Source organism: Rattus norvegicus, chromosome 7 (genome assembly GCF_036323735.1).
Source record: "Rattus norvegicus strain BN/NHsdMcwi chromosome 7, GRCr8, whole genome shotgun sequence".
NCBI lineage: Eukaryota > Metazoa > Chordata > Mammalia > Rodentia > Muridae > Rattus > Rattus norvegicus.
This window is the reverse complement of record NC_086025.1, coordinates 134,226,213-134,245,254: the sequence shown is the minus strand read 5'-3', so window position 1 is coordinate 134,245,254 and position 19,042 is coordinate 134,226,213. Positions and strand designations below refer to the sequence as shown.

At 50.5% G+C, this 19,042-nt stretch overlaps 2 long non-coding RNA genes across 2 annotated transcripts; one reads left to right on the top strand and one right to left on the bottom strand.

Moving 5' to 3' along the window:
* The first annotated feature begins 6,400 nt into the window (after nt 1-6,400).
* On the top strand, nt 6,401-9,162 carry LOC134479786 (uncharacterized). The gene is made up of 2 exons (XR_010053532.1): nt 6,401-6,630; nt 7,095-9,162. It is a non-coding gene; the product is annotated as an uncharacterized LOC134479786 (long non-coding RNA).
* On the bottom strand, nt 6,547-11,586 carry LOC134479787 (uncharacterized). The gene is made up of 2 exons (XR_010053533.1): nt 11,284-11,586; nt 6,547-7,223 (listed from the first exon to the last, which is right to left on the bottom strand). It is a non-coding gene; the product is annotated as an uncharacterized LOC134479787 (long non-coding RNA).
* Nucleotides 11,587-19,042: the final 7,456 nt, after the last annotated feature.

The window sequence follows — 19,042 nt, the reverse complement described above, 5'->3', positions numbered from 1 at the left end:
GTGGGCCTGAACTTACTTTGCTCATACTCAGGGTCAAGGAGGAACAAGGCCAGGCTCTCCCAGATGTACCTGTTGGCTCCCTGGACAGAGCTGCTCTGGGTTGGCACTGTGGATATAGCTGTAGATGCTGACTCTCCGTCCACCATACCTGGTTGTTAGGGCATTCCTGACTGTGCAAACCATCTCTACCCCTGTATAACCTTTTTTTTTTTTTTCTTTTTTTCGGAGCTGAGGACCGAACCCAGGGCCTTGTGCTTGCTAGGCAAGCGCTCTACCACCTGTATAACCTTTTGATGGAGGTAAATATACTCTCTTGGTCTAGGAGGATAATTAGTGTCATGGTTTGTATATGCTCAGCTCAGGGGAGTGGCAAGGTTAGAAGGCGTGACTCTGTTGGAGTAGGTGTGTCACTGTGGATGTGGACTATCAGACCCTCACCCTAGCTTCCCAGGAGGCAGTCTTCTCCTGGCAGCCTTCAGATGAAGATGTAGAACTCTCAGCTCCTCCTGCACCGTGCCTGCCTGAATGCTGCCATGCTCCGTCCTTGATGATAATGGACTGAACCTCTGAACCTGTAAGCCAGCCCCAATTAAATGTTGTCCTTATAAGAGTTGCCTTGGTTATGGTGTCTGTTCACAGCGGTAAAACCTTAAGACAATTTACCTACCCCTGGGACAGGCTTGATCATCTGCACCTGTATTGTTCTGTCACGGGTGTGTTCTCTGCACTGTTCCTCAGGCTCAGGCCTTCCTTAGACACGATCTGGCTTCCTATCAGTTTTCTCCTTAGGAACTCCAGTTCCACACAAATCTCATCACATCTGTCTCCAGGGTAACCCAGTCAAACCTCGTCCTCTGCTTTACCTTTCTCTCCTCACCTCTAGGATACTCTCTCGGTTTACAAACTCTGGCTAGCAGCTGCCCTAAGCCACTGAGATCTGCCAAAGCCTTTCCTGTTTTATAAAGATCTTGCTCTGCCAACAGACTCAGCAAAGCCACTAATGCTCCACACCAGCCTCGAGGTCCCCACTGGATCAGCCTTTCCTCCGTGAGTAGTTCCCTCTAGCCCAGTGAATGGGGGTTCAAACACAACTCCTCTAATTCCTACTCCTTCAGCAGTGTCTGTTCCTAGTATATGATCCTCTAGGCCCTGTGACTTATGGGGACCTGAGATGGAGACAAGTGTCCCCAGTGGCTTTGATAAACCTGTCTACCACAGCCTGCGTTCCCTCCCACTGTCTCGGGCCACTCAGTCTTTGCCTTAAGGAGGCTTGAGGAATTCTATTACTCCGTTCTCCTGCCTCCACGGCAAGTCAGACGGATCCTGTTTGCTCCGTGTTCCAGAGCCTCACAAGTCAGGCTGGGACGGGGTCATCATCCTTTGCTCGATTAAAACTCTTCCCTAATGCCGACAGTTTGAGGGATGAGTATTTCCTGATCACACTAGTCTCTGCCTTTGTAGCATCGTTAATGCCCCCATTGGCCTGCTGGCTTAGATTTCCCCTCGTTTCCTACTGACGGTTGGACTGGAGAGGCATCTTTCAATGCTTTTGTTCTCTCCCTCTCATCAGATCAAAAGCTAACACTGGGGTATGCTACCCCATCTCTTTCTTGTTGCAACTCTACACAACGAAGCTCCTGCTTGACCTCGGATGCATTTCTAACTACACGCACCCTCTACCCTTGCTTGCCAACAGCCTGGGCTCTTGTACACTAGTCTCAGAGATGGCAAATCTTCCTCTAAACCTTTAACTTTCTCCATATTCACATGGTGGACCCCACTCAGCAGGCGGGTGTGCCATATAACACAGATGTTGACTGCTGGGATTTCTCCCCTAAAAGACTCCCAGTGGCTCAGAAATAGGTGCATATCTCACTATCCACAGCGAGAAGCACGCAACTGCTGTCACGGCACAAAGGTTCCCTAACGCACAGAGGAAGGGCTCCTCCATGGACAACTCTATCTTTTTTTTTAAGATTTATTTATTTATTTTTTTGGTTCTTTTTTTTTTTTTTTTTTTTTTTCAGAGCTGGGGACCGAACCCAGGGCCTTGCGCTTCCTAGGTAAGCGCTCTACCACTGAGCTAAATCCCCAGCCCCTATTTATTTATTTTATGTGAGTACACTGTCGCTGTCTTCAGACACACCAGAAGAGAACATTATAGACGGATCCCATTATAGACGGTTGCGAGCCACCGTGTGGTTGCTGGGAATTGTACTCAGGACCTCTGAAAGAGCAGTCAGGGCTCTTAATCGCTGATCTCCAGACAACTCTTTTTTTTTTTTTTTTAAGATTTATTTATTATATATTAGGTACATTGAAGCTGTCTTCAGATACACCAGAGGAGGGTATCATATCTCATTACAGATGGTTGTGAGCCACCATGTGGTTGCTGGGATTTGAACTTAGGACCTCTGGAAGAGCAGTCAGTGCTCTTAACCACTGAGCCATCTCTCCAGCTCCCTCCAGACAACTCTTTTTTTTTTTTTTTATTTTTTTTTAAATGTTTTTTTTATTTATTTATTATTTATTATATATGAGTACACTGTAGCTGTCTTCAGATACACCAGAAGAGGGCATCGGATCTCTTTACAGATGGTTGTGAGCCACCATGTGGTTGCTGGGAATTGAACTCATGACCTCTGGAAGAGCAGTCGGGTGCTCTCAACCGCTGAGCCATCTCTCCAGCCCGACAACTCTTTATCAAAATTTCCTCTGCAGATGTTCCTTCCTCAGGCTGCTCAATCCTCAGTTGCTGGCCCTGCAACCCACAGCCAAAACTAAGCACTCATTCCTCCCCCTCGTGGGTTTGGTTGTGTCCTGTTCAGGTGCCAATTACGCTGGGTAACAAAACTTTTACTGGGGGACACAACACGCATGTCTACTCATCCCAGATAGAGAACCCATGAAAGACCAAAGTGCTGACACCACCAAAATCCAACTTGGCGAACCCATGAGGGTATTTGTCGTTGTTATGTTTTGGTTTCGTTTGGCTTTTGGCAGGAGGGGGTGGGGGGAGTTGGACGTTTTAGACAGGGTCTGTGTAACCTTGGCTGTCCTGGAACTTCTTGTATAAACCAGGCTGGCCTTGAACTCACAGAGATCCACATGCCTCCCTGCTCCCAGTATGCCACCCTCCCCCAGCTGAACCATTGAGCTTTATTAAAATTTCTTACAGGAATATGGGTGAGGGATCACTTGCAGAAGCAGAAACAACTCAAAGACAGCTGCATCATCAAAGCCCACCCCAGCATGGATGACAGCTCACAAAGCTGGGAACCTGGAGAATACTGCACAGCCTGCAGGTGACTCAACATGTTGGAAATTGTCCTTCCAGGTGCCCCTGTTGGTCTAAACATTTTCCAGGTACCCACTGCTGGTTTCTGCTTCTTTCAGGCAGTAGGCTGGTCTCAAAGCCTTTGCAGCTTAGCTTCACTTCCTTTAAGAAGGAGGGAGGGGCCTAGTGAATCTGGTCGGTTTCAGGGACTTCCTGAAACTATTTCAAGTTGCTTTTCTTCCTACTAAAGGAGCCTCCCAGATGAAATGTTTCAATTTCAGAGGAAACAATTACAAAATAAAGCCCCAGGCCAAGCAGGACAGGACAGGGAAAATTAAGAGGTAAGCTGGTTTTGTGTCTCCATATCTACCCTGCTAGACTGGAAGGTGGCTAAGGAGGACCCATTTGAGAGTGTGGATTTATTCACACTGGTCTTGTTCTGTGCCTGTTCTACCAGCAGCTATCCTAGCCAGGACCCACACGGTCAAGAATCCCTTCAGCATCCTTGTTTCCTCAGGAGGCCCCACACTCCAGAGCACTCACTCCTGATGAACATTCACATTCTTCTCCCACTCCCAGAAGTCCTTCTCCGAAGCTGCCTGACACTCAGGCAACAACAAAACCCCTTTCTCTGCTCCTTCACAGCCAACCCTAGAACCTCTGGTTTGTCTTAAAATCCCAGAATCGGTCCTCTTCTTTCCCATATTCAAACAGCACATCCATTAGCAGGCAGACACTGAGGTGCAACGGCGACCAGGAGTGAGGGAGCCTCAGACCGGCCTCTCCTGCCTTGGCAGCTCTTTTCCAATGGGTTTTGGAAAGAACGCACTGCCCTGCTCCCTCTTTTTTATTTTTCCACGAGTCTTTTTGAAAATACATTCTAAAATATTTGCCTGTGTAGGAGAAATACATTTATTTAGACAGGAATGGAAAAAAGATGCCGCTAGCAGTTTTTCCATGGAGGCTTCCAGCCCACAGAGGTCTCTCTATAAATACTCTCAGCCCAACCTGCCTCAATTATCTACTCTATAATAAAGCAGATAGCAACGTGTGAAACGCTAACGCTCTGGGACAGCCTGAAGAGACTGGCTGAGGTGGTTGAGGGGCTGGAGGCCCAAGTGACATGTGATGGACCCTGGTCACTGGGTGATCTGAACAGCTGTGGACAAACCCTGGACACAGACACCACCTAGGGATTCTTGGCTCTCCTTGTTCTTCCCCAGCTGTGGGACTCCAAGGAAGTGACTGCCCTACTCTGTGCTCCTGTTTCCTCCTTGGAGACACACACGGTTACATACCTGTCTCACAGCAGCCTCATGAAGACAGTGTCTTTGATAGCAGACTTAAAGTATGTAGCAGGAGGGTGACAGGCAGTTTCAGATCTGCTGTGTCTACTCAGGGGACCCTGAGGGAGTGCCAGGGCTGGGATTCCTGTCTTGGAGCTGTCCTTGCAAAAAATGCTTAGCTTAGCTTTGCCCAGCCAGTGTTTATTTCGTGCCTGAGGCGGGGGGTGGGGGGGGGGAGCTGCACAGATAGAGCATGGTAACCTCTTAAGTGTCACAACAGATCTATAAATAGCCCCACTGTGGCTCCCTTAACTGGCTTCCTTAGCTAGTCAGTGGCCAAGCAGCCTCACAGTCTGGCTTACTTACTCCCAGAAGGCACTCACTATGGTGCCCCCTCCTCCACCACAATCATCCCCTGCTCAAATCCCAGGACCACTTCCCAGCTCCTCTTGCAGACAGGAGAGCAGAGGGGGCAAGTAGACCACTCAGTCCTTTGTAAGGCTGGACTTCTAGGAGCAGTTAGGGATGAGTAGTCCTCATTAGAACTAACCCACACTCTGGAGGGTTCCTAAGACAGGGAGACAAACAGCCCTGCAGCAAAGAGCTGGTTTTACTATGAGGGGACATCTACACAGTCCAGGCAAGAGGCCTCCAGTTGACTTGGCAATAAGGAAGGGTATGTGAGGGAAGAGGGGCAATCCTAGAGCCACCCTGGAGGAAGAGAATGCAGGGTACAGTGAGAAAAAGACAAACCTAGAAATGGAGAGAACACCCCATGGAGGTTAGGCTGTCTCAAATTTCAAGAGTACGAGACAGGGACAGGATAGAAGTCCCAAGGGTGGAAAAACAGTAAGCCATGGTGAGCCACAAGGTCCAAGGCCATCTAACGCAGTTGGTGACCTGGATTCAGCTGCCCATAGTTGAGGAGCCACGATGTTACCTCACATCCTCCCTGCCTGGGTGAGAGGATGTGGAGGGGTTAACTGGGCCCAGAGGGACTCCCCTGCCTAGGTCTCACCCAGAATGTGCCTGGGGCTGTAAAGGGGATTCCCTTCATAGGTCCCTTCCTCAGCCTCAGGATCAATAACTACTTGACTGGGGTCCCCCGCCTCTCCCCAGGTTTAATCATACACTGAAGGGCAAAAAAACAGGGTCACCTAAGACTATCCGAGGGACTATCCCAGGGTTCTAGAAGGCCACTGGAATGGGGGTGGAGAGAAAGACCATCTTTACTTCCTGGTGCTTCGCCAAGTGTTTCCACATCTGTTGTCACTGAGGATCATCTGGGTCAACATGAGAAAGTGGCCCAGGTCACCAGGCCGGAAATGAGGGAAGTTTAAGAAAGATTTCCCACAAATCAAAACCAGGGCTCTTGATTAAAAACACATCAAAACCCTCTGTAACTTTAGAGTTACAAAATCACCGCCCTCACCCCCCCCCCCCCAACACACAAACTCGTCAACAACAGCAAAGGCTGCAGAGATGCGTGGTTGACAAAGTGCGAAGTCCGTAATTGCATTCCCAGAGGAGCTGGAGCTCGGTCATCCTCCGGTGTCAGATTCCAAATTTCTGTCACCTCGCCGGAGACCGGATTTGGCCCGAGCTCCCCTCCCCAGGTCCCGCCACCGGAACACCGAGCCGGAAGAAACTCGGCGGGCCACGAAGCAAAGCCGAGCCCTGGGCGAGCCATGCCCCAGCTGCCAGCGCCGGCCCCTGCACGCCGGGTGCGGTCGGGGAAGCCGCTACGTCACCGCGCAATCCGCAGGGAGCCCGGCCGGCGAGCCAGGATTCCATTACATCACCCAAGCCGCGCTGTAAACACTGCTGCAGCCATTGGCTGCCGCACCGCACTCGCAGCCAATGGCGTGAGAGCATGCAAATCGTCGTTGAGCCAACGCTTCCTTTGGCTCTGGTGTATGCAAATAGACGTCATTGCCCGGGTGGGGGTGGCCTGGCCCGGGTAGAAGGTGGGTGGGGGTGTGTGGAAACTTGTAGCGCGGCTGGTTTGGAGACTTGGCATCTAAATCTGTTCCAGCCAGTCCCGAGGGGCACGGAGTGCGACTAAAGGTGAATGTCCTCAATTCTTAGGCGCTTTTCCGTTAGACCCACACAAGCAATGGTGCAAAAATGAAGTTAACTGCTAGGCGTGGTTAACTTGGGAGTTGGCCAGCCTGAGCTACAAGAAATCCTGCCCGGCGTAAAGCAAAACAGAAGGGCTGGGAAACTAGTTCAGCTGTCCAGGGCTCCAGCAGCTCTAAGAGGACTCGGGTTTGGGTCCTCACAATGGTCTTTAACTCCAGTCCAGGAGTTAACCTCAGTTAACCCGGGTTGCACATGGTGCACATACATACATACATACATACATACATACATACATACATACATACACACACACACATACACACACACACACACACACAAGCAAAAATTCACACACGTAAAATAAGTAGACGTTTACGGTTTGGATTTGTTCGTTTGGGTTCTGTTTGTTTGTTTAAACAATAACCAAAAATACAACCACTTGGAAGCAGGAAGGGAGAAAGAAAAGAGAGATAGCGAGGTTCAAAAAGCTGAACCACGCTTCCCAGAATGCTCAGGTCAAACCCCAGTGAGAAGATGCCACGAAGAAGGAAACAGCCAACTCAGGAGTCCTGGGATATCTGAAATCGATAAGAAGGATAGAGGTGAGTATAGAGGTTTGCAGAAGTACCTCAGGAAACTGGGGTGGGGGGGAGATGAAGGGCAGAAAATGCCCATGATCTGCTATATGCAAACAGGAGGCCCAGGGAAGGTCGACTTGCATCTCAATGTGAGTCTGAAGGACCAGGAACCCCATATGGAGTGAATGCTCAGTTCAAGATGAGAGTGAACTCCAGTTCCCCTCAGGCTTTTGCTCTGTCCAGGCTCTTTGTGGATCAATGGGACATTTAACTGCAGGTTGTTATTTAGAGAGAGATACAACGTGTCCTTCTATGGAAACAGTGTTTTGCTTTTGCTTTTGAAACAAAATATCACTATGTACCCTGCCTGACCTGGAACTCACTCTGTAGACCAGGCTAGCCTGGGATTCACAGAGATCTATCTCCCTCTGCTCCTGGGTGCTAGGATTAAAGGTGTACACTACTATGTCCAGCATGAATCATCTTTTTTTTTTTTTTTTTGGAGCTGGGGACCGAACCCAGGGCCTTGTGCTTCCTAGGTAAGCGCTCTACCACTGAGCTAAATCCCCACCCCCATGAATCATCTTTTAAACAGAGGGGGAAGATTCCAAACTGAAGAAACAGTACCTGGGAAAGACAGAACTGGGCCAGAGCATGGCTCCTTAAAGCAACAGAATAAGATACAGGCTTCGAGGGCCTAGAGAGATGGCTCAGTGGTTAAGAGAACTGACTGCTCTTCCAGAGGTCCTGAGTTCAAACCCAAGCTTGTGACTTACAACCATCTGTAATGAGATCTGATGCCCTTTTCTGATGCATCTGAAGACAGCTGTGGTGTACATATATAGAGTAAGTTAAAGAGAGAGAGAGAGAGAGAGAGAGAGAGAGAGAGAACTGTGACCCCAAGAAGCTGTCACATGCTAAGAAGAAACAAGGCAGGGTTCACATTCGGGGCTCTGTGGCCTCACAGGCACACCGAGGCCAGCACACTGTGGCCACAGGGTTCACATGCTGCCCCTGTGGCCTCGCAGGCACATTGTGGCTGCTGTTGCCTCCCAGAGAGGAAGCTGAAGTGGTTTTTTTCTGACTTCCATGTCTTACTACAGAGATGGGGCCAGAAAATAAATAATTGTAATTTTTGCTTAATAGATTTCAACATGTTATAAAAAGCAAGACCTTGGACTGGAGAGATGGCTTAGGGGTTAAGAGCATGGACTGCTCTTCCAGAGGTCCTGAGTTCAATTTCCAGCAACCACATGGTGGCTCACATCCATTTGTAATGGGATCTGATGTCCTCTTCTGGTGTGTCTGAAGACAGTGACAGTGTGCTCACATATATAAAATAAAAAATAAAAAAAAAAAAGCAAGACCTATGGCTGGCTGGAGAGATGGCTCAGTCATAAGAGTGGGCTATTCTTCCAGAGGACCCAGGTTCAACTCCTAGTGCCTACATAGCAGCTCACAACTGTGTACACATCCAAACCCAAGGGATTTGACAGCCTCTCCTTGCCTCTGCATAAGTTGCATGCACACACATTCAGGCTGTCTTGGGGTTTCTATTGCTGTGACAAAACACTGTGAACAAAAGCCACTTGAGGAGGAACCCGGAGGGAAGACCTGATGCAGAGACCATGAAGAAGTTCTGCTTACTGGCTGCTCCTTACAGCTTGCTTGGCATGCTTTTTTTTTTTTTTATAACACCCAGGACCACCAGCCCAAGGATGGTCACAAAACACTGGCCTCCCAAATCAGTCACTAATTAAGGACATTGGCCACAAGCTTGACTATAGACCAATCTGGTGGGGGTCTTTTCTCAGTTGAGGTTTCTTCTTCCAAAATGACTCTAGCCTGTGCCAGATTGACATAAAAACTAGCCACCACCTCAGGCAAAACTCTCTCTCTCTCTCTCTCTCTCTCTCTCTCTCTCTCTCTCTCTCTCACACACACACACACACACACACACACGCACGCACACACACATACACATATGTATCCACACACACATATATATCACACAATATATTTTATGTATTATATAATTAATTATATTTTATATATTGTACATAAGTACCAATTATATATATAATATATATGTAACTTTTTTTTTTTTTTTTGAGGAAACAGGAAGTAGAAGGGAAAAGAGCCTCTAGCTCAGGGTAGAACCTAAGGCATGCTGGGGTAGAAATGACTCCTGCTGCTGGCCAGCAGGGGCCGCTCTGGAGCCTGTGGGAGGACTGACCTGCTGGTACCGGTGATTAGCTGGATCTTGTGTGCTGTCCACGGTTGCCAAGAAACGATGTTCCTACTGCTCTCAGTCACTGAGCCAGCTCTGGTTACTGCTGACAGGCCCCACAGGGGAGTGCCTGGAGTCATGCAGGCAGAGGAGACCAAGTCCTTCCCCGTGAAGGCAGTGTGGTGTTTCCTTTTAGGGAACCTGGCTTACCTTTGGGGCCCGTGTCCTCTGGGCCTTGAGCTGTACTCAGAAAATCCAGGACCTATGAACTCCCAAGGAAGGTGCGGAGTACTGGGCAGGACCTGGGCCTGGGCAGGCTCTGGGGGTGAGCAGATACCAGAGGTGGGAGGGGTCCTGTGCTCTACCCACTGAGTACACCCTCAGCCTTATTTGGTTGTTTATTTATTTTTCTCTACCGTTAAGCGATAGCCACAGTCTTTTTATTTTTCACTTTGAAACAGAGTCTATATACAGGTTCTGGAGCCCTGGATAGAACTCACTCTGTAGCCCAGGCAAGCCTTGAATGTCTAATCCCCCTGCCTCAGCTCCATGAGTAACTGGGATTACAAGCATGCATCACCGGGCTTGACAGATATTAAAAGTTACAGAGAAAGGTGGTCATACTCGCCATAATCATTACGTATGATGATTGAAACCCAGCTCACCTTAAACCAGTTGGTTTTCAGGAATAAAGGCTTGTGCCTGATCCCTAGAGCATGTGTTTGGCTCTCCCCTCACCAGTGGGCATCAGAGTGTGTGGGTACTTATACCTGAGGATGGGGGGCAGAGTCACAACACCATGACTCAGTGGGCTACAGTGGATAGGTTGGAACAGCTGCAGGATCCTGGGGCCTCAGGCCTCTGCCCCTACCATGTCTTTCCAGATCCCTTTGCCCGGTGTCTTTGGCTCCCTTTCTCTTCACCTGAAAACCCTTGGCAGAAGACCCAGAAGAGGCTAGTGCCCAGATGTGCTGATGAGCCTCTCCAAGGACGAGAAAGGGCTTCCTGTAGAGGCAGACCAGGCTGTTGGCCTTCTAGGATGCTGCAGGTGGACTCAGGGTGGCTCTCAGCAGCCTTGGGTGTGCAGACTGTAAGCAAGACGATGATCCAGGCACTCACACCATAAACGCCCCGACACGGAGCTGAGTTAGGACTTTTCCTGAACACCAGGCAGGGCCACTTTCCCGGGAAGGGCTGGGAACCTGAGCTATGGCAGTCCCTCAGGTCACTTCAGGAGCAGCTGGCCGTCAGCTGACGATCCTACAGACCATTCATCATGCCCCCGAGCCCATTCTGCTGAGCCGTGATTATTTCCACGTGTGGACGGAGTGCAGATTATGTAACAGGCTAGGAAGTAGAAGATGAGTGGAGGGGGGCTTGGGGCAGGGATGGGTCTGTTCTCACCTTCTCCAGTCAGAGAGTAGCACCGCAGAGTACAGAAGGAGCAGAGGCTCTAAAGGAATCAGCCACTGAGAGGAACTACACAGCCTGTCAGCCTACTTCCTACTTCTGGGCCCGGAAGAAGCCCATCCTCCCTTCCCACACATTAAACCCCCTCCCCCAAGCTCTGCTCTGCTGCTCTGGGAGAACCCTGTGCCAGTTCCCAGAGCTCTTCCTTCTCCTGTGGGTACGAGAGGTATGGTGCGAGAGGTGGAGAGGAGGGGAGTCTGGACTCAAATACCCCTTCGTGATGTGTTTCCAATGGGCTTTACTATAAGGAGGTGCAAGTATATCTTCAGAGGCCATTCCAGGGGCCAGATCACTGTGGTTCGAATGCCAGCGCCCCATTCTCACCCGAGTAGTCTACAAACCAACAACTTCACACCTCACCTTCCTGAGTAGAAGCACATCAGGGCATACCACCTTCTCCCCTGAGTCATGAGGATCTGAACGGTTTGCATGCATGAGACGGCTCCTGGCCCGAGGTCAGCACTGTTTAAGTGTTGGCTATAATTAGACAATATCTTCAGATCACTTTCCTGGGCCTTGGCTCCTAATAAGCACTTGGTGAAAGGCACTTGTTATTTTTAACTTTCCTTCTCCCTTGCTACCTTAATCCCTTCCATAAACCCACCTTCATTTAGCCTCCCAACAGTGAAAGTGTGTGTATGTTACATTTTCTCTAATGTTAACACTTACCAAACACTTCTGTTCCGACCTCACAGCAAACCTGGGAGCTAGCAGCGCGCTCAGGGGACTGCTGTCATTTTGCAGAGCCAGGGACAGGGTGGGATCTGTCTAGAAGCATCAGCTGCTAAGGGGTGTGTCCAAGTCACCAAGCAGGGTATTCTGACCTCAGGCACCCGGAGCTTGCTTCTGGGTGATATGGCCCAGGGCATGCCAGCTTCAAGCTGCCAGAACAGATTAGCTGGGGGAGGGAGGAGAGCTTCTACTGGTTCCAGAACTGGGAACACTCCCAGAGTGAGAAGAGAAGTGCCTATGGGCTTTGAAATTATCTCTCAAAGCACCTGGAGGCTTACCAGGAGCTGTGTGGCAGTGCCCTCTACTGGCCATAAGTGGTACTGTTGGCCTTTAGAAGCGAGAACGGTGGTTCTATCTACTCATGGTTTAAACAAAATATCCAAGGCCTATGGGGTGCTAGGGCCTCTCTTAGGAACCAGAGAGGTCAAACGAAACTCTCAAAAAGTCCTGGGCATGGGGTATGGAGAAACTAATTGAGAAAGAGACACAACATTGACCTCTGGTTTCCACATATTCACACATACATGTGCAGGTGTATCCGCAGGCATGTGTACACATGAATATGCACACATACAAAGCACTGGGTGTGGTGACACATATCTGTAATCCTAGCACACTAGAGGCATGATGACCTGGTAAGTTCAAATCTAACCTGCTCTACCTTTCGATTTCCAGGCGGGCCAGATGAGACCTCTTCAGAACAGAACAAACAAAGAAACTGAAGTCACCCCGTGCTACCCAGGTGAATTCCAGGTCTTTAAAAAGCCCTGGTCTTTCATGGAAATACATCATTCTATTAAAGGAATCTAGAAAAAATTAAAAATCTCTCTATATAGAATACCATTTAATAAAAAGTACGAGAGCACAGAAAATAATGAGTGGTGAGAGTACCAGATTGTCCAAAGACCAAGAACATCACATCATGGCTTCCAGGAGGCAGCAGAGTAGCCGGACCTGGGTGAAATGAGAGATTTTGTCACTTTCTGGGCCAAGGCGACAGGGGCTGAGAGAGAGTCAGACAACCGTGTGGCAGGGAAATGCCCAGTGCACTGGAAAAACAACGAGGCCAGGCAGAGCTGGGAAGAGAGCCCGGTCAAAGAGGCCTCCTGCCCTTTCTCTCCTTGACCGTACAGGAGGAGGAGCACCACGTGGGCTCCGTTGGCTGGAGACCAATCCTGCTCAGGACAATGGGCTGGAATGGCAGCCGTGTACAGGGCTTCACCTCAGCCTGTGCAAGTTGCCCGCCTGCACCAGGTTCTCAGGGGCAGGAGAGAGAGAGAGAGAGAGAGAGAGAGAGAGAGAGAGAGAGAGAGAGAGAGAGAGAGAGAGAGAGAGAGAGAGAGAGAGAGAGAATATGAATAGCACGTATACAAACGGCTGCACTTACCCGACTTACATGCTTAGAAAAGGGGCCGCGGGGGCTGATGGGATGACCAGCCGTGGGGAAGGGCCCTTGCCACAAAGTGTGGCAACCTGAATTTGATTCCCAGGACCCACTTGGTGATAGGAGAGAACTGACTCCCACAGGCTGTCCTGTGGCCTAGACACATATGCTAGACAAATAAATAAAACATAATACATATATTAAAAGAAAACAAACTGGGGTCGATATATTCCGTGATAGTGTGGTGAGACTCCCTCTCAAAAGAAACAAGAAAGTACTGAAGCCCGGAAGTTCCCTAGGGGCCCGGGAGACAAGGTGATCAGGTGACAGTACCCGAATGTGGCAACAGAGGGCGACGCCGCTCCGCCGCTCTGCCAGAAGGCGGGGACCACAACCCTCGCCTGCACCCCCTTCCCGGGTAGGGAGAGACCTGTGTCTCCAGGCTGGAGCTTGGAAGTGGGAGGAAGGCTCTCCCCACAAGGGAACTCGATGTTTGTGAGGTGGGAAGCCAAGCTGGAGGAGTGGGGTGGACGTGGGCAAAGAGGACCCAGGTGTGCAAGAAGGTCCTGAGTGTTCAAGGAGGTCCTGGGTGTTCAAAGGCGTGTGCAAGTAGAGCCCGACTTGTGAGAGAGCCCTGGTGTGCAAGAAGGGACCAGCAAAGGCGGAGAGGGCCTTGTCTCATCTCCCGGACTTCTGAGGCATTGAGATTGGCTGCTGTGGGACGGCGGTTACTCACTTGGGCGCCGCCACCTGCTTCCCTCCCAGCTCCCTGTAGAACACTAGGCAGAGTCCCCATGTCCACCCACACCCTGCTCGTGGCGGCGCTCCGCCTCCAGGAAAAAGCCTGCCTCTGCAATTCAGCCGTCAGCCTCTCTCTCAGTCCTAGAGCAGGCGAAGGTGGTGAGGGCGATGCCCAGCTGACTCTACTGGGGTGCCGCCTCTCCATTCCATCCCACTTTAACCAGGTCCAGAACTAGCATGTCAGCCCTGCAATCTCTCCCTCGGCTGCTGGGGCGCAAACCTCCAGCAGTAGTTGGAGTCTGATTTCTACCGACGTTTAATTGTTGATCTACGAATGAGCCCAACCTGCTACAAGCTTCTGCTCCTGTGTCCACCTCCTCACCCCACCCCGAGCACTGGCAACACCCAGCCCCCCTGCGGGTCCCAGGTGTGACCAGCTCGCCTCCAACTGGTTGAGACTGGGAGTCTCCAGGGGCATCTTCGCCTTACAAGCACTTCATCCAGCAGTATGGAAGGGTTCCGGGCCAGTGGAAGGCAGAGATCTCCAAGGTCTCCCACTCCTCAGGGAAGACATACCTCACTAGCTCTATCAATACTTGGGGTTCACGGTGCTGGTGGGAATGGATTCTAGATCTAGAATGTGGATCTAGAATAATCTATATTCAAAACCCCATCAATACACGCTTGCCATAATATCCCGTGTTTTTTTCTTGATTTTGAGTTCTGTACTTTTCTTGCTTTCTGGGGCAGGGTGTCAGTGTGCAGCTCTGGCTGATCTAAAACTTGAGATCCTCCTGCCTCAGCCTCTAAAATACTGGGATAATAAGTAGGCCCGGTCTTTTTCCTTCTCCTCCCTAACCCCATCATCAGGTTTTTTCAATATTGCCAAGCTGACTCCTGTGCTCCAGAGCCCTCCTGTGCCAGCCTTCGGAGTAACTGGAATTACAGGGGCATAGTACTCAGCTTTAGGGTACTTTGAAAAAACCTCAAATGCAGCAGGCTAGGGCAGGAGCGCTTGGACCGCAGCAGGGGAGATGAAGGGGGAGGGACCATGAAAGGGGAGGGGCCATCATCGGCGCTGATAACATCCTCTGCAGCACCTGAATCACCAGAGATAGTACTTGTTCGACCAGAGAATATAGGGTTGGAGCTGACCGTCTGTAAGAGAGGAATCTGGAGAATTTCAGACTGTCCTGTGGTGACTATACAGTCCGGGCTTGTCATCCTACGAGCTTTTTGAGTGAACCTGACAATCTGGGTGAATCTAGGTGATACACACTGACCAGGAGCTCTCAACAGGAACTGACCAGGAGCTCTCAACAGGAATTGTTGGGAAAGAGACTCAAAGGCAACATTTGTATAACTTTTACTTTTTGTATAAATTTGCAGTTTCTCTCTTGAAGGGCTAGCCTCCAGGAAGGGAAGACTGGCTGAGGCTGAAATCTCTCCTTAGGGTAGAAATTGCAGTGTCTGGCTGGTTAGCAAGCGTCCCTCTGACACTGACCAGTGAAGTCCGGGGAGTCTCAGGCGCCAACTATGTTGGTGGAAGTGAAGTGAGTTCAATATCTCAGATTTGTTATCTGTTTCCCCACAGCGACAGAGCTGCTCCAGTCTCCCACTCAATGCCAGGCCCGGAGTTAGGTGTCAGAGGCGAATTAGTGGTTCCTCCCTTGATCGCCTGTGAGCTATGAGACATAGGAGAGGCAGTGGGGACTAGATAAGAGTGCATCAGAGTGATTCCAATAAAAGACTAGGGGACAAGGAAGGCTCCAGATTCTTGGAGTGTGGAGCAGGACAGAAAGGACCACAGGGGAGAGGATGCTCGGTGGGCAGGACCCAGAGGCGCAATGCTCTGGGGCTACCACCAGGGGTCAGCACCCTGTTATCTCTGAGCGCACCATCTCCCCTTTGGGTCTTTCCATCTCATCAACGCAGGACCAGGCGGCCTCCCAGCCAGACAACCTGGTTTGTGGAATCCTGTATCTCTCTCATCTCTCCAGCTGGCTGGAGAGCAGAAAGTACCTCCCAGGTCTCACCTCTCTGGCTGTCACCCAGCTTAAGTTCTCTGGTGTGGTTTTACTGGGGGAATGGAGAGTGTTGTGGAGTCAGTTCTCCCAGCAGACATGTTTTTATGTGCCGATAAAGTCCTTTTCCATGCTGGGGCCCTTTTCTGTACCCCAGAACTAAGTTTTAAGAACCCACCCCTCTCCCTACCTTGATAGAAATGTTCTCATTCACGGGGAAATTTGATCTTCCTTAACAGAATATCCTCCTTCTGTGATCAGGAGCCTCTCAGACCCTGCCTACTCTTTCAAATCTACTTTCTGTCTACTTCTCCTATCCCTTCTCCTCCCATGAGTGAGGCGTACATGTTTACAGTCTCAACCCAGTCCTCACCGCTTCTTTGACCCTGGCCTCACACACCCCTCTTCCACAAACCCTTCCTTCTCTGCCACAAGGTGGAGGAGGGCAGGAGATGGGCACCTCAGACAGAATCCCATCTGGAGGGTTGTGTCTTTTCCCACCATGTGCACACCTGCAGTGGATCTCTGGAATTTCTGGGGGCCCCTCCTAGCCTGGGCAGAGCAGAAGGCTGATAGGAAGGGGAGGGAGTCAGGGCAGGGGAATACCGACGACACAACCCTGCAGTGCCTGCTCCTTTCCTACACACCCCCGCCCCCTCCGCCAAGCACGATCCCTGGGTTAATTTTTAGCAACAGAGCTGGCACATTAGTCACTCCCTGTCACCCACCTACACGGCAGGGAGGCTGGTGCCGTCATCCATCAGCTGAGAGGTGGGATCCGGCCCCACCCTGGACCACTCTCCCCCTCTCTTGGGTGTAGAAGACCAGCTGAGTAGGAGGCCTTTCAGCCTGGGCGGGGGGCACTGACATCGCCCTCAAGACCAGATGCTTGGCAGATCGGTAGGAAGAGGCTGGGGTTGGGAACCTGCCCAGGGAATGGAAAGCAAGAGAGACCCAGGAAGCCTGTACACACTGCAAGAGCAGACCTGTGCCAGGCAGCTGGTTCCCTGGCAGCCATGGGCTCTGGGAACAAAGACCTAGACCTAAGGATGCTGGACCTCAAGGCAGAGCAGCTGTTCAAACACAAGAGCTCGGAGAAGCTGTTTTCTTCCCAAAGCAGAAAAGGCACAGAGGGGAGCTGCAGGTGCCACCAAGGGAACCACCGCCCAGCCCCGAGGGACATTGTAAGAGGAGCTCATAGATGCCAGTTGCAGGTGAAGCTGAGGAGGGGCTGCCTCGCCCCACCCCCAGGGCTCACAGGTGCAGAGCCTGTGTTTGCCCCGTCCAGCTGTGAGCCCAGGAGGCACATGGTCCTCAGACACTCTAGAGCTTTTATTGAGCCCTGCTGTGTGTGTAGGGAGGGAGGGCATGGGTGAACCCCTTCAGGGGTTTCACTTACTGACTCACAGTTGGTTTTCATCTTTCATTTCTGCCAGGCTGGGGACTGAGCCCAGGACCTCACACGTGAAGTCTCTGGCCCTGAGCCATGCCCCAGTCCTGAGCTGCAACCTTTTGAAAGGCTTTGTACCCTGCTCCAACCATGGCAAAAGACAGAGTCAAGAATATCGATACAGGAAGCGACTATAATTATCAAGCTAGAGAAAGAACCATAAGGAAGATGAACAAAGGGGTTTGAGATCTAGAATAGCAGAACAGGAACTGTTTTCCAGGGGGCACTGAAAAAAAAAAAAACTTTGAGAAGGTGAGGTTAAGCTGGGACCTCAGGACAAGGAATTGATCCAGAAAAGTATTCCAGGCAGACAGTGAAAGCCCGTCATCGCTGGGGAACCAAAACACTGGAACACAAAGAGTAGTTTGGCTTAAATATCTGTGGCACGAAGGGAGAGAGTTAGAGGTGGTAGAGACAGCATAGAGGATTCCGTGAGGTCTAACGCAGGCCATCCCAATGCAGTGCAGATGGGTTTGTGTATCACACAAGGGTTCCAATGACATCGCTCCTGGGCCCATAGCTTTGTGTAATGGAATGGCTTAGAGTGAGGGGACGTGGACAGACAGGTTGCAGTAAGACGTTTTAACTTCGTGTTGTTAATTCCATGGGGAGTCCTGATGGTTCAAACATTTGAAGCAGAGGGTTGAGGGTTGATTTATTCAAAAAAACAAAAAAAGTGAAAATGATGAGGCCAGCCAGGCATTGAGGCACGTTTGTATGAGTTCAAGACCAGGCTGGTCTACAGAGACAGCCAGGGATACACAGAGAAACTGTGTCTTGGGAAGAAAAAAAAAAAGAAGTGCATGTCTTTAATCCCAGCATTCAGGAGGGTCATTGAATTCCAGGACAGCCAGGGATATGGAGATAGACTTGCCTCAAAAATTTTTTTATTAAAAAATTATGTGTTTATTATTGTATGTATGGTTTCTGTATTCCACGCGGTTTCCCACAGGCTCTGGCACCCCGCAGGGGGTCACAGAACAACCTTTAGGAGTTGGTTCTTTTCTTCCACTGTGACTCCAGGGGTCAAACTCAGGTCATTAGGCTTGTGTGTGTGCTCTTATCTGGCTGACAGTGAGAGTGGGGAGAGAGCTGGGGTCCCCTCCAGACAGGTAATTACAGCCTGTGGAATAGGGTGTGCCCAGGGAAGGGTCCACCTAGACGTCTCTCAAAGCCACAGCTGAAATGCTGGCCACTGCTACCGGACAGCAGTCTTAGGCACCAGACCCTGTTCTGCTACTAGATTGCCGTGTGGCTACCCTTACCCTTGTCACTCAGCAGGTTGCTTCCTGGTTGGGAACATGCTGTATTGAGGGTCTTTTGTGCTAGGATTGGCCAGGAAGTCCTGAGCCTGCTTCAAAGGACATACACCCTACTGAGTAGAGAGGACATACACCCTCCTGAGTTGGGGGAGGAGGGACATACACCTCCATAAGTGGGGAGGACCTACTCCTTTCTGAGACGGGGGAAGGACATACACCTTCATGAGTGGGAAGGACTGGCCAAGCACTAAACCCAAGAAAGACAAAACAGTTCCAGACAGTGATTCATAGTGTCATGGAAAGAAGCCAAGGCCGTCACAGAGGGCATGGTCCCATTTGACCGGTGGGCAGGTCTTAGAGAGGCAAATCAAATACTGAAGGAGTCACTTGTGGACAAGCCAATGCAGAGGCCCAGAGGGATGTGTCCACAGCCGGCAACCTGAGCCGGAAGAAGCCCAGAAGTGAAGCTCGGGGTTTAGTCAGGGAGGCACAGGAATGAAGAATGGGAGGAGGGCCAGGAAACTGA